General features: G+C 45.3%; 1 protein-coding gene across 2 annotated transcripts in view; it reads left to right on the forward strand.

The window, feature by feature from the left end:
* TCF20 (transcription factor 20) overlaps positions 1-27,554 on the forward strand; it is a 175,548-nt gene that overhangs the window by 3,546 nt on the left and 144,448 nt on the right. For both annotated transcript variants that reach the window (XM_019545230.1, XM_019545231.1), the window contains exon 2: positions 4,267-4,331. The gene's annotated coding sequence lies outside the window, so the exon portion shown is untranslated. The remainder of the gene's footprint in view (positions 1-4,266; positions 4,332-27,554) is intronic.

Here is a 27,554-nt window from a genome sequence, read left to right on the forward strand (position 1 = left end):
TGTTTTATCTTGGAGTACTTCCAGTGACACTTTTGAATGGCATAAGAAACATGCCAGTATGGGGGGTGGAAGGGGTGCGCAAAATGTGGCCCTGGGACCGGATGTCGCCTGCCAGGCTGTTCTGTCCAGCCCACAGGGCCCCTAAAAATTTAGAAAATTAACATTTATCTGTGCTGGGCTGCCTGTCATGCGGCCCTTGATGAGAAACTCAGTAAGCGGCCCTCTGCCCAAAATAATTGCCTGCTCCTTGGTTAATATTATGTCATGGGATACTGAGATGTCAGATATAACTTTTATTGTAAATTCTATGACAGATCTCTTGCCAGACATTCAAACAAATCATAGTGGAGTTGCAGTCAAATGGGTTGGCTTGGCTAAAAAAGATTATAGAGAATTCTCTTGGTTGTCTGCAGTCCTTTTATAAAGCTCTGGCAACCTAAACATGGAGGCACCATCCTTAAGGATTTCCCCCAGTGCAGAGGCAGGTTTGGGTTGATATGGGCACTTTCTGCCATTCTTTTGTGCATGTGTTGGTGTTTAGGTATGCTGGTCCTGGATGGAGTTACCCACTGCTACCCATAGAAAATTTTTGGGCCCAGCACAAGTTCATAAGTTGAGCCCCCTCCCTGCTTGTCACCTGCATACCTCTTTCAAGCTACTGGATTTAGGATTGTTGCCATTTTTGTTCTGTTTCTGTATTTTCACCAAAAGTAACATGGCCTTATACTGGCTTGAATGTAAGAGAAAAAAATACTAAGTTTTATGTAAAAGCCATGTAAAAATTGGCCAGTCTGGGGCCCATTTAAATTCCCAGTTGTCCCGCACTTGTGGCGTCACTCCAAAGGATACTGTGTCTACTGTATCTGGCCTACTGGTTGTCTGTGGAAAAACCTGTAAAAGTCAGTTTGCCATGCAAGTGACCGTAGTGACAAACATCCACATTTGCTGATGACTGTCAGTCACTGCTGCCCTGGAGAGGATTGCAGGACACTGGTGATCTAGAGGTGAAAGGTTATGTATCCCACAAATAGATTTTACTTCAGAACTGCAAAGCTTGCGGTAATGTGTGGGAAGTTTGACTCTTCTTCAGTAACTGCAGATACCTGCCATCTCTAAACATCAGAAATAGCTACTTAGACAAAGTAGAGTCTTGATAGTTAAGTGGAAGGAAAACTAATTCTTTTTTGCCATGTTTTTGAAATAAAATATTTAATTCTGCATGTATTAGTCTGATTGTGATCTTAAGCAGTTTATTCATTTATGTAAAACAGCTTTACAGTTCACCTTTAAAACTGTTTCCACCATATGGCTAAATCATTTTCCTATGCCACTTTTTTTTTTTTTTTACTAATTATCAAGCCCATTTGCTTTAAAATAGGTATTTTTAATTTCACAGTCTCGTCTGCTTCTCCTGCTTGATCTTGCCCTTGAGTCAGGAGGCTGAGTCCATGACATCACATTAATTCTCCATGGCAACAGGCAATGATTTACTTATTTCAATTTAATTAAAAATCATCTATCAAATTCCAGGCATCTTATATGTTCTTTATATTAAAAAAATCATTGGCTCAGTCTTCACAACAGACCTTCCATCCTCACAAATAAGTCTCCTCAGCCATTTGTATCCTTTTTCAATCCATCCCCTCTAGAAAAAACCTAGGAAAAGAGTGTCTTGTGGCATGAAGTTCAAGAAATCTGTGGTACTGGATTGGAGAAATGTTAGAGCTTTGCCAGAAATGACAGACTGCCTGTTTAAACCAGCACGCTGTTAGGTGAAGCACTTCAGCTCATCTTTCTTCTTCTGCAGCCTTTGAGGTGGGTTCTTAGATAGCTAGGATGCAAGCCATTAGGGGCTTTGTAGGTCAGTGTGAACACCTTACACTTCACCTGGGAAAGGCAATGCAGATCATGGAACATGAGGGTCATGTGCTCTCTGCAGGAAGTCTTCCTTGTTAAGGCAGTTGCCTTCTGTATCAGTTGCAGCTTCTAAGCAGCCTTTAAGGTATAGTGCTGGATTATGACTGCTGCAGAACTGGGCAGCAAGAGAGGGCTCTCATGTGGGGAAAAAAACATCTGCAGTTGCTGCAGTGGAAATGCAGAAAATGGCCAGACGAGCTCGGGCAGTTAGCTGCAAGCATTCTCACGTGCATCTACTCCTGAGTGCCCATCTTTGAGGTTATGCAAGTTTGAGTTCATGATTCTTACAGTTTGTCTTGGAGTGATATCATATCTGAATGGAATTGGTACACTCTCTTTAAATAAGCCACCCAATGCTGGGTTAGGGTCCCTTGCGCATTTGAGTGCATAACCTGGCACAGCGGCTTTCAAGCTTTTTAGACTTGAGGACCCCTCATTGGACTTGAGGCCCCCCCCCTTATAATTTTTGTAAATTGAGTGACACCCAATTATAAAAGCTATTGTATGTACAGTATTACAGTGTGTACCCTCTTGTAGAGGGGCTGGGTATTGGGGTTAGGGAATCAGCCAGGCAGGGACAAGCCTGAACCTGTGCTTATCTTCTTATACCTCACTTATGTCCTTACACCTTGTGGCATGCTTCAAAGGATCTGGCAGCACCCCAAGGTACTGTGGCACCCTGACTGAGAGTCACTGACCTAGCACAATAGGGTCCTAATCCTGAATGGGTCCTCTGGGCCCTCTATGGTAGAAAAAATAATACTTTTGTGGTAGTGGGGGCCATGGAAACATAAAGGGAATAGCAGGCAGGCTTTGCTGAATAAGGGAGATAGAAAGTTAGGGGACCTCAGGAAGGAGAACCAGAAGGGTTAAGCAGAAGAAACTGGGGGATGGTGAATTTGCTAATACATTACCAGGCTTCAGAAACTGGTACTGACTTAGCAGAAAAGGTACAACTGGAGAGGACGGTATAGTAGCTAAGTCAAGAACAACCCTCCCATTCTTTTCTGTGGACAGTTTACAGAGCTTAACTCCTAGGCCAGTGGTTCCCAATCTATGGTCTGTGGACCTCTGGGGGTCTATAGACTATGTCTGGGCTGTCTGTAAAAGATGACCATAATCAATCAAAAGTACATGAATACCCACACTTACAATTCAAAGGGGTCCACGCATGAAAAAAAGGTTGAAAACCATTGTCCTAGGCTCAGCTCTGTACCTAGACTCCTGGTGGCCCTGGGTTAACTTTTAGTATTGGGCCCCCCCTTTGCCAGAAATAATGATACTACTAATAAAAAAGTATCATTTTCAGACCCCCTTTCTGTCTGGGCCCTAGGCATCTGCCTAGTTCACCCATGCCTGTGTCTGGCACTGTCTAGGCCAAGTGAGTGTTGCTCTTTCTTTGTGTGTTATAGAAGTGGGCCCTGATTTCACTTGCCTTTCTAAACCATGTAATTCAGACAGTCCTAAAATGTAGCCTGCAGGCCAAGAGTGGCCAGTGCCCCTTCAAAATAGCCCTTTGGGGCAAAACTTTGGAAATGCCTGAAGTAATCAATTTTCTGACTTACACAGTGTGAAGTAAGAGAAGTTGGCCCTTAAATTTTGTAAAGTTCAGAGAGAAGTTACGGCCAGAAACATAATTGTGTAAAACTCCACCATTTTCCTCAATGGTGGTGCTCACTTTCCATGTTCAGAGTCAGAGGTACTGACTAAGAAATATGTTTTTTGTCCTGCTAGCCCTGCAGAGCCAATGAAGTGGTGAGGGAAGGAATTGGATTCCCTTCTGCCTTGCTCATCCTCATTGTGGGAGAATTATGAACAAAGTTCCCAGTTGCAGAATCTTTATTCTTGGTGGGGGGCTTGAACCAGAGAGACCCCAGATGAATTTGCAAGGCAAGCAGTTGAATAAATACCATTTTACTGGGAAACTGAGCAAATTTGACATGGAAGATGATTGAGAGAGAATCGTGAAACCTCATAGTGCCACTTTTAGGTTTTTTTTCCAGGAGATTACTACATTTGAAGGGATACCTTTAAGAATTTCATGCTTAAATGATAACACCCCTCATTCTTTATTACTAGCTGTATTAGTGTACATCTGTGATTTTTGCTCCCTAAGAGTTCATCTGCTCCTGTTGCTTGCTTCCACCTGGAATCGGGAATTCAGGTTAGTGACATCTGACTTAATTTCTGTACAGACAGTATCCTCCTCTATAAAATAGGGAAAGTACCCACAGGACATCTGTGAGGATAAATTCATTATCTGTAAATTGCCTTCAGTGAGAGAGAGCAAGATAAGGAAGGAAATATTGAAAATGAAGCATTGATTTCATATTTTGTTTTTCCAAACAGAATATTTTTCTCCATGAAGAGAGCTACCTTCTTTTCCTCAGCCTGTCATGTAGAAAGTTCATATGGTAAGAAATGTTTATCACCCTCAGCATGCTGAAATGTATTTTCAAATTTGTAACTAAAAGGGCATTTCTTAGCTCAGTGCTGCGGGCAACCATCTTGTTGAAAAGTGGTGTCACATGACACTGATTTCAGGGTAGCTCACAAAGGTTAAAGAAGAGCCATGATCGTTATTAATTCCTGGGTCAGAAGGTATGGCTAGTTTGTATTCTCGTTCATCTTTCAAGGGACCGCTTCTGCTACTGTCACTTTTTAGCAACATGGCTGCCTCCAGCACCAGCTTCAGAAATGCCAGGAGTAATATAGAGCTTAACAATAGGCGTGCTTCCTTTGTGTTTTATTTTTGGTGGCAAATGTTTCTAACTGCAAACTTGGCAGGACTGATTAAAATTAAGTACAGATTTCCTTTTAAAATAGACCTTTTATTTTCTCTTCACTAGGAAATTAAGAGTGCGGCCTTGTGAACTAAGATGATATTAAACAACACTTTTTGTTCTGGGTAGACCCAGTTAATTCATGAGACTCCTCAAGGTTGTATGCTAACACAACCTAAGTTCTGCTGCTGTAGTTAATTATTGTTGATCTGGGGGAGAAATGCCTCAGCTTTTGGTGTTTTCCTGTAGGTCCTTTTTTGAGAACAAAGGTCTCTTTGGACTGGAACAGAGGTAGTCAGCCTTTTCCAGCTGTGGGTTGGAATGACCCACCATCAGAGGCAGATACTAAGACCTGGCTGCTGCTGCCACCTGCACACATGGCAGCAAAGGGACAGTGCCTGCAGCTGTGTCTGCGGACCACATCCAGCCTAAGGGCCGTAGGTTGCCTACCCCTGGACTAGAAATCTGAACTGTTGGTGAGTGGACCATTGTGAGAGCACAGGTGTTGGAATCTGTGGTGGCTAGTATGGACACAGTGCAAGTGGGGTTATAGGTTGATAGGTGTTCTGCCCACCATTGACAGTTCTGCTGTTCTGTGCTGCCCCTGGCTACCTCTCCCTTACCTGAAACAGTAGTTTTTAAACATTTTTACAGGTCCTTTCAGTGCAGTGGAATTATGGGAGAAAGGAGTCAGTCTCCTGTAATTCCTCAGGGTGTATCTCATGCTACCTGGGACAACCATCATTTTCTGCTCTTTTCCTTAAAATGGAGGCCATGGTAGAAGCTTTGGCTATTGCTTTGTTCAGTAAAATTTCTGCCATAGTTTTTCAAAGGCAGTTGTGAAGCGTGTTGCCAAGCGGTTCAAAGAGTCAAGATGCAAGTCATACACCCTCAGTGCCTGGGGAGATGGCTGTGCACTATGTTTGCAGATGACAAACATCAGGTACTGTGGTACTTTTAGGTCCAAATTAACACCAGAAGGCATTTCTGTATCTGCCTGGTGAGATAACCCTGACATTGCAGTTCCACACTGCAGAGATGTGTTACCTTTGTCTTTGAAACACAAGCCGTGATTGTCCTGGGGAAATTGGCTGCCTGGATAATTGTTAGGTGCCAGTAGATGTTAGGGAAGTCCAAGCTGTGATGGAGGCTTGTGGTATTAATTTGGATTTTAATCTGTGGCAGACTGACAGAAACCATGTACCCATTATTTTTTCTTTCTTTGCCCAGGACTATATTAACACAAAAGGTGTTTCTGGGAGCGTGCATATGTGTGCAGGAAGGCTAAGCAAAGAGTGGAAAGTTTTAACTCCTGCCTCTTTAGGTGCCTATACACATGCAGCAAGACTGCTCTGATGTGCTGTAATTACAGTGCATTGGAGCAGACTCGGTTGAGTCTGCTAGAGCATGGCGATTACCATTATTCCAGCATCACATGTATCAGTGTCCTGACACTGAAAAATGATGATGGGGGCACTTTAACTAAAGCTTACTTGATGAGCTTTAGTTCGGGTGTCCCCACTGCCATTTTTCAGCGTGGGGACACTGATGCACATGATGCTTCAGGAGCTTTAATTAAAGCGGCTCTAAAAGTCACTTTAATTAAAGTGCCACATCCCTTCCTCCTGGAGCATGTGTATAAACACCCTTTGAGAGTACGCAAAAGAGAATTTATTGTCACTAAACAGCACTGACATTGATGTCCCTTTCTCATCCTGGATTGACCCAGCCTATCTACATTAGCCCTGGAAATAACTGTATTCCTGATTATACAAACTCAAATTCATTCGTAAATGTAGCAGGTGCACTGTGCTGGAAAGCACGTGCCTTTGGGAGGCTGCAATCAAGCAGGAGATATGTGCTGACCTGCAGCGACTGTTCTATGACTGATGTAGTAGTTGTCATACCTGCTGGCTGCATTTTGCATAAAGTCAAAGCAAAGATGATGTTGTCAAAGAACAGTGAAGTGCCAAGGCAGCTGAACTGGAATCAGCCTATGCACATCTGGCTAGACAAGTGGTCACACCTGAGGCTAGCAGAGGCCGCGGTTGGCATGCTGCGCAAATTAGCAATGCTCTGTGCACCCACTTTCTAACTGGTGGTATGGAAATGGGTAGGAACAGTGAAGTGCATCTAACTTGGGATTTGTAGTATAGAATGATTCATTTCATGCAGTGATGCAGCTGTGTTTCTTTCAATGTATTAAACCTAAAATTCTCTTTTGTTTGTATGGTGAGGAAGTTTATAGAAGAGTGGATTATTGTGGTCCTGTGCTTTTTTAGATGGCAGGATTACATGCTGGCTGGCTTTCCAATGGATTTGTGCTCTAATGATGAAGGAGTTAGTCAGGGGAGCAAACCAATGTATTGATATTTAATAATAGTATCACTGATGTGCAAAATACAAAGAGTCTTTGTTTTCAGGGATAAATTTTTTTGCATGCTGAGAAGCTTGCAAGCCAGCTGCAATACAGTACTATAAAAAATTACACATGTACCAGAGCAAAAGCAATATAGATCTTCTCATAGAAGAATGACCCAACAACCTCCTATCCTAGCCACTTCCTTTTCCATCCTCTTGAGCAATGTGTAGAACATCTGGAAAATGGTTGTGATGAAGCTGGAGGGGAGGGTGCTATCCAAGATCTGCTGTTGTCTTGAGGGATGTGATGGTTATTGGGTAGGCTGTATGTGGATCAGGGACCATTTATGGGGGGAAAACAGCACTTAAGTTTTCTTACACTTTTTGAATTAATACATCTCTCTGAAATTATCTGTCATCCTGTCATTCGTGAGGCAAGGATTTCTTAGGGTAATGTCTGTTATTGGACCAACAACATAGTTGGGATAGAGTTAGACAAGCTTTCAAATGCAAGACGTTCTTCTGACCAGAAGAAGAATGTCATGCATGAGCAGGGGCTCCTTTGTATTCCCTGTTTCCTGGACTTCACCATTAAAGAGCTAGTCTTTCTGCCCTTCTTTCTGTTCTGGGACATTGGTACTCCAGAGTGGACACTGTAGTGAAAAATAAGAAATTATGGTCGATCATCTCTTACAGTACAAAGGAATGCAATAAAAGAAGCAATTTTAGTTCAGTTTTGAATTGCAGTGCTTACTTATTAGAAGCCATTTTGTCTTTGGTCTCAGAATGCAAAGGGCATACTTTAGAATTTATACAGAATACTATAATAATACGATTGGGCAGGGGTATTACTTACCTTTGCTGTTTATCCATTCAGGGTGAGAATGGGGGATTGGCGGGGGAGAGGGAAAAGTGTACATGATACTTGCTGCAAATAGTGACAAAGATGAATTATTAGAGATCCTAGGAAGTATATCCCCGTGTGGAGGTTTCTAGCTAGGGAAAGACAAACTGCTTACTGGGAATGAGAGGAAAACCTGAAAAGTCCTTATTATGCTTATTTGCACAGATAGTATTGAAAACCCGGTTTGAAGAATGGCGCTCATGGGAGAGTATTTTGGTGAAGTGTGGGGAAGGAAATACCTGTTTTCCAAAAATTTGTTTCGAGAACTCAAGTACTTTGGTATATGAAAGGCTTTTGGATTCCGGTGACTGGGTAGAAACATGAACTAACATTGATACGTTTTGTTTGTCAATTTTATGCCATTTTCTCATGGTTTTCATTAGTTGAGCATCAATTTGATTCCAAAATATGCTTTGCTAAGCTTCAAAGGCCTTGGACAGAAAGTCAAATTGAATCTGATTAGTACTGCTTTTTAGGTATGAAACAGAAAGACAGACTGAAGTGTGAATGCAAGCAAATAACAGAAGGGAGCTGCCATGGCGTCTTGGTTTTGTACATGGGTTGACAAATATATTGTAACATTAATGCTTTGCCATGTTTATAATTTCTGGTGGTAGAAGCTGTCTAATTTTACATAGTGGTTTCTGCATTGTCTACCAGTCGTAGTCTGACCACATGGGATAGGTTGGCCACCTGGTGTTCGTGCCCATATGAATGGTAACAGTAATTCCTGCAGCCCAAAGGGAGGTAGAAGGGATGCCAAGACTTGAAAATCCCAGTTCAGTTTCTGTTTATTTCTAAGGGTGAGATGAAGCAGCTGCTGCCCATGCATGTTGTGTTGGGAAAGAGGGAAAGACTGGCACTTCTGGATTTGTGTGAGTCTCTGTAGGGCCCTTTAAAAAAGTGGCAGACTTAGGAACGTTCACAATGCTTTCACAAGCCTGTAAAATCAGTGCCTCTTTACACTAAGAGCTGGATACTTCCGACACACAGCTTTTTTGTCTTCCACTGAGTCTTCCTGCCATTACTTCTACTGTTGATGCATTGAGATCCTGGGTATCTTTACCCCAGACTCCTGAAACAGGTCTGGCTCTTCACCCTCAGCTGGGTCTGCCTGCTGCAGGGAATTGCTGTTTTGCCCCTCTTTGGTATGCTGCCTTTATCAGCCCTGTGGCTTTTCCATGCTATGTAATTGCACTAGGTTGAAGGGCAGGTCTCAAAATGTGATTCAGTGCATGGTAACCCAAATATTTCCCTGCTACATTGTTTCTCTTATTTTCTCATAAGACCATTTGATGCTCTTAGTGATGCCCATTTCTGGCAGAAAGTGCTAGTCATTGTGAAAAGTGTGCATCTCAGCTCCAGGCTGCATACAGTGCTGTTTGAATAGCGAAGTTTCATTCAGCCAACTTGACATCTGTGCTGTGGAGTGCCAAAAACTGGTCATCTAGGCAGTGTTTTATCAAGACTGGTAGTGGAAGATGTGCATTGTTGGATCGATGCCAGGCATCTTCATCCTCTCTGGGACCACCCTGATAGAAACTGGCACCAATGGGGGACCCTAGGGTGGATTAGTTTTGCTGTAAGCAAGTCCAGTCCAAATGATTAATATTCTTTCTGCCTGCTGCTGAGGACACATTTGTGTGTAGATGCAAAGCATGGTAAGGAACCACATGCTGGTTCTTATACTGGATTTTACTGCTGTTGGAGTTTCAATGAAGGCAAAAAAATAATAACCATTTATGAAAATACCGTTTTTAAAGTAAAACAGATTTATTTTGGTTAAAAACATTTTAATAAAATAAAATGTGTGTATGCATGTTTTCATAGATTTTTAAGTCCAGTGAGGATTTTAGATCAGTTAGTCTGTCCATTTTATAACGCAGGTCATTTTATTTCAGACAGTTACACCTTCTATTGAGCCAAATAAATTGTGTCACTATAAAACCTTGTAACAGGCTTGAGCTGAAGTTTTTGGTAGTTTTTGGACTTTTTTTTCTCAGGAAGGATCCTGCTCCCTGCTCCCAGATTGCTGATTAGCGCTGAGGTAATCCAAAACCCTATCTCCTTGTCTCTGGCTCTAAGGATGATGCCTCTGGTATGGGGGTCCTTGGCTGAGTAGGTGTTGAAAACAGAGAAGCAGATCAGAGATTTGAGAGCTCCACTGAGGAGTATGAAGATCGCCAGCATTAATCCTATGCTTTAAAAAAATGCAGATAGCTCGTCCTCAGAAGAGGTTTCTCAGTCTGCTGCTGCTTCCATTTAGAGAATTTAATCCTTTTGCTTAAAGGTTCATACTTTCAGCACTGATGATTGAGGGCTCAAATCTTGCTGTCAGACCTAGTTAGGATCAGTTACAAATGCAGTCTGAGTATGAAACCATTGTTGCAAAGGAGCCTACAATTAAGATATACTGCAGCAGCACACCACCTCACTGGTCCAGTCTACTATGTCAGATGTATCCTCCTTGCACAGCATTAACTCCACATATAATATCATGTCAAATTCAGGGTCTTGCTTCTTATCTTCAAGGTGCTTAATGGTCCAGGCCTGGCATGCCTAGAAGATTGCCTAAAGCTCCATGGCAAGAATAGTGCTTGTTAACCCCATCTTGTCTTTTGTGCTTGGCAGCTGGTCCAAGACTGAACATGTCTCAAGATTCCAAGGGCTTCTTCCACTGTGATAGCAAGTTGTGAACTAAACCAATTTAATTACCTTAGTGCAAGTGTGTGTGTGTGTGTGTGTGTGGCTGCTCTTATTTCAGAATAAAAGTAGCCTAAAGTCAGTTTAGCTAAAGCTGGCTTTACTGCCAACCAAATTGGTGCAAAAGTCTGTGCATGTCAGGACTAAGGAGTCCTGAAAACTTTACAGATTGGCTGCATTTCTGTGACCTTGTCTTCAGTAATGAAAACATTTCACAGGAGATAAAACTAGATGGTAGTGCACATTGCTGTGTCTGTACGCTGAGCTCATTGCATTCACCAGGAACTCTTGGAGTCCTTCCCTTCTCGCCCTTCCAACATGTGTGTCACCCACACTGTCCCCTCTAGTTCCACGGGTTCTGTGTGTACCCCTCTTTCTCCTACTATGATTAATCATTTTCTGATCTCTTTCTTGCCTGTGTAAGCATTCATTCATTCATGGTATTAACATTTTAAATCATTTTGGGAGAATGGTTAGAGGTGAGATGTGGGAATTGTGATGTGAAAAGAGTCTTTGGTCTGTAGACAGTTACAGACTTGGCTGAAGTTGCTGAGCCTCCTAACCAGATACCCCCTGTTGACAAGGTTCTTTCCACTGATGGTTAGAATATTGTAAGACATCTTGGAAGGGATTTGATTCAGTGTTCAGACATTTCTGCGGTTCATCCAAACAGAGGAGCATCATAATGTTGAGAGTGAAACCCCATTTGGTTCAGCCAGTAAAGTAAATAGAGCTGGTAGAAACAGAATTTAAAATTTAAAAAAAGTCACTTCAAAATTCCTGTATTAAAAATTATTCTGTTTGAGAAAGATGTATAACTTAATTGATTACTTTTGTTAGGAAAAAAAGTCATGCCATATTCTACTATATTTTAAATGTTTATTGACTTTTATTCATGTGCTGAAAACCGGGGTTTGAGTCAAGGCAAGGAGGTTTCAGTATGTACTTCAAAAGTTTGGAGGAAGAGTTTGAGATTTTTCTTTGAAAAAGTTAAAAATGCATCCGTTGACTAATGTGAAATGAGCAAAAGTTTGACATTTCATAATCACCCCTTTATTTCCATTTTTTCAACCATCTGTAAAAAGATATCTGGTTTAAAATAAGCAGGCAAAAATCTACATATATAATAGCCCCCAACAAGAGGAAGAGGAAAGAGAGAAAACAAGTGGGCCACATCTTTCACTGAACTTTTGGAAGCTGCTTGGATGCCGTGGTGATGGATACAGCATAAAAACTGAAATGAAATGGAAGAGTTGGGACAATAGGAATATGGAGTTTTTTTCCTTTATTAGGTGACAGATTCCAGTCTAACCCAGTAGCTGAAATGGCTTGGTGGTCTCATGTGCTACTATGTAGATACAAATGATATTTGACTGATTCATTAGAGAGGCTGTGGAGATAAAACCATTAAAAGTGGTATACTTTCCACGTCAGGAATGAGGCATCTGTAAGAAGGTGTTGTACTTTTCAGTGTTATTTTAGTTCCCAGGTTCCCTGTGTTCTGCATGTTGCCTGTTTCCTCTATCATATTGTTAAGAACAGGGGTGGGCAAAATATGGCCTGCAGGCCACATCCAGCCTGCGAGGCCATTCTAGCTGGCCCACAGGGCCCCTAAAAAATTTAGAAAATTAATATTCATCTGCCCTTGGTTCCTGTCAAAAATGACAGGAACCAAGGGCAGTAGGACCCAGGGGAAGCCCAGTGGGCTCCCACAAAAGCAGGGTCCGCCTGGCTCCACTTCCCCAGCCAGGGCTTCTGATTTGGGACCACTGTGGGTGGCTGCCCGTGCTGGAACCCCAGGTAAGGGGAAAGTTGGAGGGAGGGCAGGGAAGGAGCCCAGGGCAAAGTGGCCCGGGGAAAAGCAGCCGCCCCGTGCCCAGTGCCCCACACTGCAGCTGCTCACAACCCACTCGGGGCTGCCTGTGCATGCTCTGGACAGCTCTGCACAGACTGTGAGCAGCTGGAGCGTGGGGCATCAGCCACGAGGCAGGCGAGGGGCTGCTTTTCCCTGTGCTCAGCTTTTTGCCGGGCTCCTTCCTGGCACGGAGGAAAGTGACCCCTCACCTGCCTCATGGCTGGCACCCTGCACTGCAGCTGCTCGCAGCCCATGCTGGGCTGTCCGGAGCAGGCACAGGCAGCCCCAGGTGGGCTGCGAGCAGCTGCAGCATGGGGTGCTTCCCCCCACCAGCGCACAATACCACCTGCCAACCCAACCCCGCTGCCAGCCTGGGCCCTGCTCCGGCTCCGGGTTTGCTCTTCGGGGCTGGACGTGGGGACAGCAGCTGCAGCCCCTCCGCTTACCACGCCAGGCAGTGTTTGCCACTGTTGCCTCTGGCCTGCCCAGTGTGCAAGATCCGGGCAGGCAGCAGCATCCAACACTGCCTGGTGCGTCAAGCAGGGGGGCTGTAGCTGCCGCCGCCACGTGTAGCCCTGATGGGTGAGCCTGGAGCCAGCACAGAGTCCAGGCTGGCAGCAGGGCCGGGTTATAAGCTGATTGCTGAGCATGGGGAAAAGTGGCCCCTCGCTTGCAGCCTGCATGGGGATGCTTGTGCCTGCTCCAGACAGTCCCTCATGGGCTGCGAGTTTCTGCAGCAGGGAGTGCTGGCCATGGGGCTGACAAGGGGCTGCTTTTCCCTGTGCTCAGTACCAGCTTCTTCCCTGCCAGCGAGCAGGGAGTTGGGGCTGTGCGCTGCCCCCTGCCTGTACCATAGGGCTGGGAGGCACTGGGAGTGAGTGGGCAGGGAGCCAGTGGGAGCACAGGGCCTGCACCAGTATCCCGGGGCCAGTGCCAGCGGGGCCCAGAACAGGGCAGCAGGAGCGCGAGGTCCCAGCCAGCAGGGGCTCTGTGGAGCTTGGCCAGCTCCCCACCCTCCCTGCTGGTGCAGCCCAGCCTGGCTCCACAAATCCCTGCCAGCCTGTGCCCCGCTTTGGGCCCCACTGATGCTACCCCTGGGACATTGGTCCCAAGATGGTGACTGGGGGTGGGGTGCCTGTAAAGGGGCAGGGCTACCCATGCGGACCTTGACAGGCTGCCAAAACTGGGTAAGTGGCCTGAAATAATTGCCTGCCCCTGATTAAGAATGATTGGTGTTGGAAATAAGGGATCAAGAAACTGAGGTTCTAGATCAGTGTTGGGCAAAATACAGCCCAAGGGCCTCAGCTGGCTTGTCAGTTGATTGTATCTGGCCTGTGGCTGCCTCCATGGTGTTCTGCATGGGGCTGAGCCCTGCCTGGGGCAGCTCATGCTGCCCTGGTGCCCAGCGTGCACAGCAAGTCTACCCCTGCCACTGCTACAGCTGCCCAGGTGTACTGCTTGTCTTCCCCTGCCTCCAGTAGCTCCTTCTTCTCCTGCCCCTGCTGCACTTCTCTAGGTATCAGGTAGTGTGGAGAAGCTGCAGCCAGGTGGCTCCTACGCCAGCATGTGGGGCTCCAGCTCCTGGCTGTCTTCTACCCACTTCACTTACCTGGCATGATGAGCACCCACCTGTGTATGAACGACTGGTACCTCCTGAGACTGGGGGGACACCATTTATAGATGTTGGCAGTGAGTGGGGACTGCCTGCAAATGCCAGTGGTGACATCAGCTGCTGCGGGAGGAGGGGCAAACGGTGAACAGGGACCGTACACAGAAGCTGGCCATGGTGGCCAATCTCAGGTGGGGCACATGCCCCCCCCCCATGAGTTGCCTATACACCTGTGGGTGGCCAAGTGAAGGCAGCCCCTCCAGGAAGCTGTGTGCAGTGGCTGGGGGTGGGGCCGGGGCCAGGCCCAGGGTGGTGCTGTCAGTGGGTGTGGGTGGGAGCAGGTGGGGCTTGGCTCCATGTGAAGCACTGCAAGGGCAGCTGTGGGTTGGATGGGGCTGGGGGGCAGACTGCACCTGCACTGCGCCACCCAGGTGAGCTTTGCTGCATGTGCCCACTGCCTTCCCTCCATCCCTGGCTGGCTCCTGAGACCTAGTGTGTGGGCAACCTACCACGCATGTGTGTACACCACTCCCCCCCGCCCCTACCCTCTCCATTTCCCACCCGCCGTATACAAGAGTAAGCCTATTTGGAGCTATTGCACAATTGCCTCTATATACACTACACAGAAAAACCTAAATCAGAACAAAAAATACATTTTGAAATAAAATTATAATATGTTACAGTAGATGTTTAATTTTTAATATATGATTTGGTTTTTATCTAGAAGTTGTTAAAATGATATCTTCTGAAAGATTTTGCACGTGCAGTCCTCGACAGCTCACCAAAACTCGTTAAGTGGCCTGCCAGCCAAAATAATTGCCCACCCTGTTCTAAATTGAGTTCACGAGGGAATGAACTTCCCATCATTCTAAATTCCCTCCGTTAATAATTTGTGCCTCTCTCCTTTGACCTTTGTCAGGCATTTCAGCCTTGGCAGTCTGAGACCTATGGTAGAAGAGCGTGTGTGCTACTGTCTTTGTATCGCCTCTTGGGACAGGCAAAGAATTCATTCCCCAGGTATCATCATTTTGGAACCTTTTGACAGTGCTGAATGTATAGAAAGAATACCATAAAATAGCACCAGGGTGTCTCATTTTAAGGTGTCATCTCACTGCAGAGTCACACACTCATTTTACTCATGCTGGACACCTCAGCACTTATTGTTCAGCATTTTAGGAGGTTTCTGTTTGCAGTGAGAAAAGAAGAATTGAGTCCTTATGAGTCCCTTCCTGGCATATGGCCAACAGGGCTCTGTGTGTGTGCATGCACGTGTATAATCAGTCCCCAATGTTCTTGTATTTCCACAGTTCCTTACTGCATGTATTTTCTTAAAGAGCTGGATTTTACATTATTGCTTATTTCTTCACCCCTTGTCTCAATGAATGGGAGGGAATGGGATAGCTTTAGCTTGTGCATACTAACCTTTTCCTATGAAGCTTTTGCTTGGTGTGGAGGGGAGAGGAGGAGAAGAATGCTGCTCGGCCCACATGAAAATAGGATCTTGGAAGCAGAGCTAAAGAGCTGGATAAGGGTAGGGCCTTGTCTACACTAGAAAATTTGACCAGTTCAGAAAGACTGTCCAGTTTGTTTGTACTAACCATTAAATTGCAACTAGCTGTTGCAGGTGTGTCCATGCTAGCACTATCCTAACTCATTTAGGTCATGCTGCCTGCTAGGTACTTATCCTACAGCTCCTGGCATAGCTCCCAAAAACAGTGTTTTTGGGAACTTTTGAAAGGCCACAAGCGCATAGTGACAGAACTAGCCAAGGCATTTCAACTGCTCTGCATCCATGCAGCCATTAAAGTAGTCCTGAAAAAAAGGTTCAGAGTCAAGTAGGTATTTGGGCCTGCTGAAGCATAATTTACTCCAAGTGGCATTTAAAAAAAAAAAAACCACAACAAAATCCAGCTAAAAACAATCACCACTCCACACACACACTGTGCCATTGTGGGAGTGTATGAGATGTGCTACTATTGTTCTAGGAAGAACAAATGGTATTTAGTCTTAATACAGTAAGTTTCTGGAGTGGTGCTAAAAAGAAAGCACTTTATAATAATTATGGTAGAAAATGTCTGTCTGAAACCAGATTCTGTAATTAAGTTCTATTTTCAAACACCTTGGCTAGCAAAACTTGTTTGGCCTGAAAATTGCTATATTTACTCAGAAAGCTAAACAGACAATTTTCTGCCAACTTTAAAGAGTATTGGTCAAATGACTTCTGATTTACAGGTCACTCCAAATTTCCCTCATTAAGTCTGGGTTTTTTTTCCTATATATCTGCTATGGATTTCTGTAGTTCAGATATAACTTGCTGCCATCTCTTTATGTTTTCTCTATTGTTAAATCTTGAAAACATGCATACAGTTTGAAGAAAATAAGTTGTAACTAAGTGAAGTGAATTGTTGTATCTAATTGTAATGGTTAAAATGTGTGTCCAAATAATTTGCCCTCTGGTGGCTAGTTAGAGCTTAGAAAGAACATTGCCTCCAGTCTAGACCTCACTCCTATTTCCTTGGTTCAAGCTATAGAAGCTCCAGCTTTAATAGAAAAAGGAATCAGGGTCTCAGTCCTGTCTGTGCAGTTTTATATATTTCATATTGTATATGGGTGTTTCTAGCAATGAACTTGCTCCATAATGGTACTGATTTCTTCTGCAGAGCAGAGTGAAAATTGGTGACGCTGAATTGCAGGCCATTTTTTAAAAGTTCCTCTAACTATGGAGCTATTCAGCAGGTTGCAAACAAGATTCTATTATAAGATCTTTGTTCACTCCCATTATGCTTTTTTCATGTGCAAAATTATGGTTGTGATTATGTGACAGCTGCCCTCTTGGCTGACACTCAGCAGATTGAACTGGTGACCTCCAGAGCTAAAAGCATGAGCAGTTGCAGCTTGAGCTAAAAAGCTACGGCTCTGTAACAATTCATCCTCACTGTGGATCAGTGCAGAGGGGGACCTGCAACACCCTCCACCACATCGGTGAATTACAATTATTTTCTGAGTATATTGAAACTTTCTTTTGGAAGCTTAGAGGTAACTGTTCAAGCAAATTTAAAGTGGTGGACACTTCCATGTTGATGTTGTGGATATTTTTTTAGGGCTGTCACACAGAACACTTGGCATATGTTCTATTTAGATAGTAGTAAGCATTACCATGCTGAATTAAAACAACGTGTTCTGAGTGGTTGCACAGTAACGCTTACTTGTAATCTCGGCCCACTCTGGACGGGACTGGATCTGACTGCCCCCTGCACCCCCAATACCGACCCTGGCATCGGGTGCTGTAGCTTGCATTGTCCACTCATGAGGATGTGTAACCCCCACACCTGGAGCCTGCACCCTCCTTGCTGTGTCTAGCTCAGGGGTGCTGGCCCTGGCACACTCTGTCATTGGTGGGTAGAGGGAGGTATGGGGAGCTGGGCCTGGGGGAAAGTGCCACACCTGCCACTGGATCTGTGGAGAAAGTTGAGTGTCTTCTGCTGGTGGTTTTGAATTGGCTCCAGTGCAATCCTGGGGCTGGGACCAACAATCAGCTGTTGGTTCCAGCCTTGGCATTGCACTGGAGCCATTTCAAGACTTCATTGGCGTCGAGGCTGGGACAGGCAATTAGCTGATTGTCGGTCTCTTCCCCAGCATCATGCTAGGTCTGGTTCAAGACTCCAGTGTTGTAGGGGTGGGGACTGCCAATCAGCTGATTGTTGGTCCCGACCCCTGCACCATGCCAAAATGTTGAATTCATATTATCTCCATGGAGCAATCCCACAATAGCCAAGCATATTACTAGATACAATGTTACGCTTCCTGCAAGAAATCCTAACTTTGCTACGATACGATTGTACTTAACATAGATTTGATGCTTGATGCTGGCATTTTAAGTGCAGTTAACACACCCTAAGTGGAACATGCGACAAAGTCCTTAGTTTCAATAAAACAGGCTTGCTTGTATGAGATGCTTGTGCAGTCTCCTATGTGCACCTAGCACAATGGGACCCTGACATGATTAAGGCCTTTAGCAGCAGCAATGATAATAATAATAATTATGATTAAATCTAAGGCATGGGTTAAAATTAAAATGAACAAAACAACTTTTTCCTTATGATTCACTATAAAATGGCTGTTTTATAAATGCCCATGGGCAGATCCAGGAGAGGGGGCTGGGAGGGGAAGCCAAATCCCCTTTTGGCTGTGTGGCATATACACAGTGAACTCTCTGAGTTTATTGGCTTGTTCGTGCTGCTCCAGAATCCAGGGGGTGGACACTGCTACCGCTTGCCTTCCTGCCTACCTGCTCATTGCTGGATTTGGCAGCAAAGGAAGAGGGGGCAGGTGAGAAGCAGTGGCTTTCGGCTCCTGGAATCTGGAGCCATGCCAACAAACTGGTGAGTTCAGAGGGTTTATTACACATGTGCCACATAGCCAACAGAGGATGAGATTGTACAGGTCCAGGAAAAACTGGCATTGTTGGATAGGGGTGTGGTGTCACTCTAACATTTTGTTGAGTAGGAGAAGTGGGCTCCCTGGGAACTTGTGGGACTCTGAAGCTTAGGACACCAGCAGTGGTTGGGGCAACAGGACTGTGTAGGGTTTTACAGACTGATATCAGCCATGTGGCAAGGGGAGATGTGAGGAGCTGAGACCCCTGTTAAGTTTTGAGATATGTATGTATGTATATGTAAAAACAGGGAAGTTAGCAGACAAATCTTTACTAACTTTAGGTTGCTGCTGAGTAGGTATTCCAGAAAATGGTATAGTTAAGCCAAAAAAAAAAAAAAACCCAAAAAACCAAACTACCTACCACGTTTACGAGTTAAGGCAAGGTAGACGTTTAAGTAAACTCACAGTTCAGACAGTCTCTTCAAATGTAAGACACTGGATTCACTCTGGCACTGTACCCTTGACCATTTTCTATTTGTGGATCAGAATTTCCTTTACATGGATGATATCAGATGCATTCTGGTGCTTTTCAGTGTAACACAGCAAAATTCTCTGATGGCTATATTTATCTAAGACTATATTTGTCTAAATGTACAAGTTGTACCACTTCAGCTCTACTGGTTTTGTGGAATGGATGCGATCCCTACTAGTATGGATATAGCCATGCTAGTATAAATATGCTTATGCCTAGTACAGTTTATTCCTGTGCAGAAAGAGATATATATATATTGTAACAGTTAAGGTCTCTAAATCAGCAACAAAATCACTCTCCTAACTGAAATAGTTACATTAGTACAAAAAGACCAGGTGTAAGATTTTTTTTAAAACTGAGAACTACCAGATCATATTGACCTTCATTCAGTCCCTTTCTCCACTCAGTTCTCTACTGCTTCATCCAGCTTTTTAAAGGAATCAAGGGATGGGGCTTCCATTGCTTCCCTTGGGACCCTATTCCACAGTCTAATAGACTGTACTGTCAGGAAACATTTCCTGATTATATGCTTTAATCATGGGTGTCAAACTCCTGGCCCATGGGATGACCTCTTTCTCTTAGCCTGCATCACTCCCAGCGCCTTTCTTATAAGAGGTGCTCAGAGTCCCCCCTCCTTTAACATTAATTTATTTGGATGCCTGTTTTCAGCTGCAGGCAGCTGCTTCCTTTTGCTCCAACCTTGCTGAGCTGAGCATGCTTCTAGAAGGCCAGGCTTCAGAGGTACTGAACTGGGAAGTAACTGCCCTCACTGGAGAACCAAGTTAGCAGTTCTGAGACTATACGTTGGTTCCTTGAGATATGTTTTCAAAACCTGAGACTGTTAGTAGGTAAGCAAAGATGACCTGATGTAGCATTTGGTTACCTGACTATTAACATCTGAAACATGGGTGAGCCCTTGGCCACTGACTGTGTGTACAATGTCACCTGCAGCTGAGAGGATAGGGAAAGTGTATCAGCAACTGTCTGAGAGGCTGCTAAGTATTGTGGTGAGGGGAGAAAAGAGTTGTCTTAATATTGGTGGTTTTTCTCCTAGAGTCAGCACACAAAGTCCATTTTATAGGCACAAGGGATGCCTAGTCAAGTGTCTGCAAAACTGGCTGGTTGTGAGAGTGGTAGCAGATACAGGTGGATTCAGGTGATGAGCAGTGAGGGACCAGTGATCCTGATGTTTCAGATCACTGGCACATGGTAATAAGAGCAAGGATGGCTGCTCTGTTAGTACCAAACAATATTTTTCTACACATCTATTTCCTTGCCATGGGGTTTCTGTATTTTAAATGAAAGAGACTAAAAGGTTGTCTCCAGCCTTCACAGTTTTGTTGCCTGTTGCCAACCCCACTCTTTTTCCACTGTTCTCTTTTTGAGCTAGGATAACTAAAACTGCTCCTATTCCTCCGTGACTGGATGGGCCATTAGTTTCTATTTTGTCCCTTTTGTCCCATCTTTGTTTGCTTTTCTGACTGCTTCTGCTCCTTGAACAGAAGTCTTCATCTATCTTATCCATAGTAATGCCAAGGTCTCTTTTCGAAGTGGGTATGTTATACTGAGAGCCCAGGAGGAGGTATGAATTGTCTAGATTGTTCTTGCCAGTGTACTTCACCTAGTACTTGACAAAGTGGGATCATTGTTGTGTGTAAAGTTCAACAGGTGCTGGGGCCTTTGTCGGCTCAGGGCCTGCACATCCACTTTGTTTTATTTTCCTTTCCATTGGTTTCACTCGCAGAGTATCAAGTGTTTTTCATCATATTGCTCTGCTATACACTCCTGCTATTTTTTTCTGAGGTGGCCTGTGGATGGGCATTTTGGGGGAAGAAATAGTGGATGGAGCCTTCTAGGCAGACGGGACCCAGAGCAGCTGCTTTCTGCTGCCTATTTCCTCCCTTTTTACCTTTCCGGTCTCCGGCCCTGCAGCTTGACCATGCGTCCCTGTCCCATTCCTTTTCCTCATTCTGCCTGTGGGTGTCTATGCCCTCTTTCATAGTTTCATGGTAGCTTGGGTTAGGAGGGACCTGATCAGATCATCTAGCCTGACCCCCTGCCACAGGCAGGAATGAATGTTGGGTTCCCAAGACCCCAGACAGGGATCATCCAACCTCCTCTTGAATTTGCCCAAGGTAGGGGCAAGGAACACTTCCCTGGGAAGTTGGTTCCAGATTTTGGCCACCCTAACTGTAAAATATTGCCTTCTGATCTCTAACCTAAACCTATTCTTCATCAGCTTATTACCATTGTTCCTCATCACCCCAGGTGGTGCTGGGGAGAAAAGGGCTCTACCTATTTGCTGTTGATCTCCCCTGATGAGTTTGTAGGCAGCCACCAGGTCCCCCCTCAGCCTCCTCTTGCTGAGGCTGAACAGGTTCAGGTCCCTCAGTCTCTTCTCATAGGGCCTGTTCTGCTGCCCTCTCACCAAGTGGGTGGCCCTCCTCTGAACCCTCTCCAAGCTGGCCACATCCCTCTAGAAGTGCAGCACCCAGTATTGGATGCAGTACTCCAATTGCGGCCTGACCACTCGGATAGAGGGGGGAGTATCACCTCTCTGGGCTGGCTTGAGATGTATCTTTGGATGCATGAAAAGGTATGGCTGGCCTTGCTGGCATTGGTGGCTCATGTTCATCTTGGAGTCAGTAATGACTCCAAGATCCCGTTCTGCCTCTGTGCTTTCAAGAGGGCAACTCCCCAGCCTGTATGTTTGCTGTGGATTCCTTCTCCCAAGGTGCAGCACCCTGCATTTGTCTATGTTGAACCCCATCCTATTCTCATCTGCCCACTTTTGTAGTCTGTCTAAATCTATTTGCAGCCTCTCTCTCTCTCTTCAAGTGTGTCCATCTCGCCCCACATCTTAGTGTCATTAGCAAACTTGGACAGCGTGCTTTCCACCCCCTTGTCCAAGTCGCTGATGAAGATGTCAAACAGTGTGGGCCCGAGGACCGAGCCCTGGGGTACCCCACTGCTCACATCTCGCCAGGTTGAGTACAGCCTGTCCACCATTACCCTCTGGGTGCACCCCATCAGCCAATTTTTTACCCATCCAACTGTGTAGGCGTCAATGCCACAGTCGCTTAATTTATTGATGATGATGATGGCGTGAGAGACAGTGAGAGACTTCCTAAAATCTAGAAAGACTATGTCCACGGCGACACCATCATCTTCAACCCTTATGTCCCAAGCCTGTCCTTCTTCCATCCCCCTTTTCTCCAGCAGCCTGTTTCCTGGTCAACTTTTTCTCCACGGTCTGAGAGTCATTCAGACTGGTTCAAGACTCCAGTGTAGTAGGGGTGGGGACTGCCAATCAGCTGATTTTTGGTCCCAGGCCCTGCACCACATTGTACCACATCAAAATGTTGAGCTCATATTATCTCCATGGAGCAATCCCACAATAGCCAAGCACGTTACTAAATACAATATTACACTTCCTGCAAGACACTAAGATGTGGGGCGAGATGGACACACTTGAACTGTTGCTACAATATGATTGCACTTAGCATGGATTTGATTGCATGATTGCACTTAGCATCCCTACCAGTTTCCATCCCCAGGCTGGCTCAGGATCTCTTCTCTCTTCTTCCACACTCCCCAGAGAAGCCCCAAGTTCTCCCCTGTTTTCCTCCAGTACTCAGCTCCTACTGGCTCCTGGCTCTACTCCAACTACCATCCCCCACAGTGATTATTTCTCATAGGCAAGTGTCACATGTGGGAATGCTTAAAATGTGGCAGGTCTGTCACTAGGTTTTATATTTCCATTTGGTATTTGGCTTGATTGCTCTCTTCCCTTTTGCCTGTAGTGGGGCATCCCTTGCCTTGTTCTTGTTTTTGTTCAGGGTCTTACATGACTTCTGGGCTCTACTTAGGGAAAGTCTTTATACTGTGTCTAAGGATCATACGGCTTTGACTTTGGGGTGCCTTTGGCTAGTTTTAGCCTGTTTTGGAAATAACACAGGCTAGTGACAATTGGTGAATTCTTCACAGGAAGGCACAAAAATCCCCATAATTTTTTGAAACAGCCCATTGTTAGAAAAAACTTCTTCTTGGATGCCTTTTGCCCTGAAGTATGAGAGTTATTGCAGTGGCCTGCAACATCGCTGTACTACTGTGTGTCCTGGTGCCCTTCACTGTGGCAGTGGATGGCTTTGAAATATCTGTATGCTGTGCTCAAGAATGCATTTAGCCTTTCTGATTTTTTTTTTTCCCCCCAGAAAGGCTGTTTCCTTTCCTTCCATCTGCCCTTCCACCCAGCCTCACTGATTCATACGCTCCTAACCTCGTGCTATCCTGGGTTTAATTTTTGTTTAAGATCTTAGTTTCTTTAATGACAGCAGGAGCTGAAGGTTGTTCTCTGTGGGGGCTGTGGTGTGCGGCTGTGCTTGAGGTAATGAGACTTGATGAAAACCTCTTGTTACTGAGGCAAGATTCCTTCTTCCCCCATTTAAAAAAAAAAAATAGGCAGGGGGAAGAGTGACAGGCTGTGCTGGTTATGTTAATATATTTTTAATGGCCTGCATGTGGCTACCAGAACACTTGTTTGTCCATCCCAGGAGAGAGGTAGAGCAGAGCACTCTTCTGACATGCACTTTTGGCTGAGCCCAGTCAGGAATTGAAATGGGTTAAGTGGGGGGGAGAGCGAAAAGGTCAGGTGTGAATTTCCCAGAAATTCCTGTGATTAAAAAGGAAATCTGCCATTTTGCACATGCCAGAAATGGGGGGAGGGGCAAAGGATTCGGGAGAGCGTCTCTTGATTCCCAGATCTTGTTTGCTCTCTTTCTGGAATGTTCCTCTGCCTGCGATCAACAAGGGAGCTATGGTTTCACACTGGGGGACTTTTACGGGTGACTGGGGAGGGGGAGATCCCTTTAAAATAATTGCTGCATTTCTGAGGAGGAACAAAAGGGTTTTCACTGTAATTGAAAGCTTGGAAGGGGAGGGAGCAGACAGATTTAAAGCAAGCATGCTGAAAAGCCAGGTGCCGGTGGTTTGGTAGCCGAGCACACTGGTGCGCTGGCTTTTTGTCTCCTAGGCTAAAATGCTTTTAAAGCTGTGAGTAGAATGAGCCCAGTGGTCTGAGCCTACTCCCCAGGGCATCTTTTCCCTGCTCTTCTGATACCGACACAGTCAGCCACATGCATAACGCCAACTGGGTTGGAGAGGCCAAGGGCTGGAACAGCTGAGGATCTTGCGGGTCAGGCAGGACTGAGGTGCATTAGCAGAGTTGTGTGCGGGGGATGCAGTGTTGAGAAAGGGAGAGACAGGTGGTGCTGGAGGTCGGAATGGAGGTATCTTAGCCGAGTGATGCGGAGAAAGTTGCACAATGCGAATGAGATCTGCTTGTGAAGAATTAATGCTGCATAACCTGTGTCAGAGAGAGAGAGAGCAAACAGCAATGAGCCCTGTCTGTCTCACGCTCTGATTAAATAGAGCTGCCAAGAGAGGTCAGCCCTCGTTGACTTGCTGACAGGTTGGCTGGAAGGTGCTATGATATGGTATGGGAAGGGATATTGATCACAGCTTAAAACAAAACAACCCCCAGCCCCTTCCAGCCACTAGATAATTGGGGGAGTGTTGGTTGGTATTGAAAAAGAAGCTGCCCTCCTCTTTGTATCGAATCCCAAACAAGGGTGGGCTTGCCCTGGAGTGGACAAGGAAAAAAATCAAGATAGTCTGAATTCCTTCCCTCCTACTGCTGACAGCCACTTGCTTCCCTGCAAGCAGCTATAGTTCAGGTCTGTGTGCGCCCCTGATGCTCTGTGATGGGGATTTAATGTGCCTCCCACCAGACTGATTGAGGAAATCTCTGCTTACTTCAGTTTGAGCCTGTTTAGGGTGCTCCCTGCTGCCTCAAGTCCTATCTTTAAGGCATATTCTCATCTGTAGCGGTGTATCACCTGTTACTGAGGCAAGCATGCTCTCAACAGGGAAAGAGTATTGGTGAATAGCAGTGGAGAAGTAAGGAGAAGAGCTTGTGTTGGGTTTCTTCATTCGCTGAGCCCATCCCTAGCACTGGGCAAAACCTACCACAGCAACAGCAAAACGATGTGTTTTTTGGAAGGCCATGGGGCTTTTATTTGATTTGAGCAGCAGCTACAGACGCTGGACTGGTAGTCCTGCACACGTGCCACACAGTCTGTCCCCTGCCTTTGTGCCACATCACTGACATAGGCCCAGATTGTTCCCTCCCCAGTTATTTTAAGAAATGAGGGAGGGATACTGGGACTGAGAGGGAGAGAAGAACTCTGAAAAAATGTCTTGCTGTGCGTAACCCACATTTTTCTACAATAAGGGAGAGGAGTAGATTTGGAGTATATGCATGGCCTTTGGACTTGCCCTGACACTCTTCTCCCCACACATAGACCCCAGTGTATGCAGAAAGCCCTCCAAAGAGTTTAGGTAGATGGACAGTGTGGCAGATGCATCCAAGCCTCTCTATGCCTTGGTGAGGTCACAGGCCATGCATGGAGGACAAGAAAAGTCTACCCACTACCAGGAGCAAAGCTACGAGCCACGGTATGCTGTGAAACAGAGAGTTAGTTGAGCATGGGGGAGCCTGCTCCTAAGTCTGCTCACACTTGGTAAGCTCAGCTTATAGGGGGCAACTGACTTGTTCTTTCTTAGCTAGTTATGTGAATGTGTCTATTCTCAGCCTGGTTCATGTAGTGTGTTTGGGATATGATAGTGTTTGCCAGTAAAGAACAGCCTTCAGGAGGGCAGAGGTCTGAGAAATTCCTTCTCCCTTCCCCAAGGAGATTCAGCTTTCAAGTAGTATCAAGTGTTCATCTACACAGGGACACAGATAAATGTATTCAAATTAATCACTGTATAACTGTGAATGTAGACCACATTAACCCTCTGAATTGTTTAGTATTAAAGGTGCCTTAATTAGCTTATCTCACTTTGAAAAGAAATAATTTGAGTTAAGGCAACACAGAGGTTTTAATATGCTTTAAGTCAGGGTTGTCCATTTGCTGGCCCACAGGCTCCTACCCAGCCACCACTTTCCCATTGCTGCAGCTTCCCCATCTTCCTCTGGCTTCCATTTCCTGCCCCTACCCCAGGTGGTGGGGTTGGGAGGTGTAGCAGAGCACAGCCCATAGTGCTGGGGAAGCCTATGGCTTGGCATGCCCACATATTGCAGTTCAGCGGTGGAACCCATGGCAGGGGAGCTGAGGGTGCAGCGGTAGAGGGCCTGTGGGTTCTGCTGGTATGTCATGCATGCCATGCAGCCCCTGCTGGTGAGACCCTTTAGTGTGAAGTTGAACAGCCCTAGTTTAAATAATCTTTAAAAGTAATTCAGATTTACCTTTTCTGAGGGCCCCATGCTGACAAGCTCTAAGTTTCAGGGGGATTCCCTTGCTTTTTTTAACTCATTTTTCCCGCTAGGCTTAAGGGAGTCTCCAGAAGGTACTGTGATTCATCTGAAAGCATGAGTGAACATGAGTTGGCACAGGATCAGAACCACAGACCCAGCAAGCTTCTAGCTTTGCAAACTCTGGACTGCAAAGCCTTCCCAAATGCTAGTGGCCAAAGATAAAACCATCAGCGGATAGGACTCAAATCAGACTCTTTTTACTCAGGTATTTTGCATCTGGTTTTATGATTATAATACTGTTGGATAATTCTAGACCAGGGGTTCTCAATCCCTGGGCCGCAAGTCAGCTGCCAGTCCACAACACAGTCAGCTGCCAGACCAGAAATGGCTGCGCACCAGCAAACCGCAGCCCCCCAGAGCCGGGCAGAGAGGCCGCAACTACTTCTGCAGGATCCTTAGTAGCACAGGGTTTGGCCTACCCCCTTGCCCAGAGGGTAGGGGTATCCTTGCCTGTCTTTCAGCCGGAAATTCCAGCCACAGTCAGCTGTGACTGCTGGGCTGCAGTTTGTCGGGCCACAGCATAAAAACTTTGGGAACGCTTGTTCTAGACCATCTCCTAGTGGCCAGTGCCACCGTATTCTTTTATGTAACTTTTATATCATCGTTTTTGATCTGCAGGGGTGCATTCTTCTCTCTCTCTCTAACTTGAGCTTGAATCATCTTTATTTCTTTATGATGGACAAAGATGGCCTGAAAGGATTGCATTTTTTTTCCTGTTTTTTTTTTTTTTGGGGGGGGAGGGGGTTACCTTGGACAGATCAGTGATGTACTCTGTAGTCTTCACCAGAGGCCTACCAGTGGGGCATAATGGATGGTTTTTGTGAGCTTTAACATCATAATTAAAAGTATGAAGTTGTTTGAATTTGCAGGTTGCCTTTAAATTCAAATAATTAATTTGTCATTGACTCTGTCTAGTTGTTGATAAAAACAAATAAAATAGCAAGAGTTCAAAATTCTGAATTAAATCCTTTCCCCTTTTAATATCACGGGTATCAGATACTTGGTTTTTGTGACATCACCATTTATTTTATTCCTCCAGTTATCTTCTAGCTTAAACAAAACCTTCATTTCCAATGATTGGGGTTGGGGTGGGAGGGATGACAAACGTAAGAAGTATTTTTAAGGACTTTTTGTA

The sequence above is a fragment of the Crocodylus porosus genome, unplaced genomic scaffold (assembly GCF_001723895.1).
Source record: "Crocodylus porosus isolate Cpor-Errol unplaced genomic scaffold, CroPor_comp1, whole genome shotgun sequence".
In the NCBI taxonomy this organism is placed as follows: Eukaryota; Metazoa; Chordata; order Crocodylia; family Crocodylidae; genus Crocodylus; species Crocodylus porosus.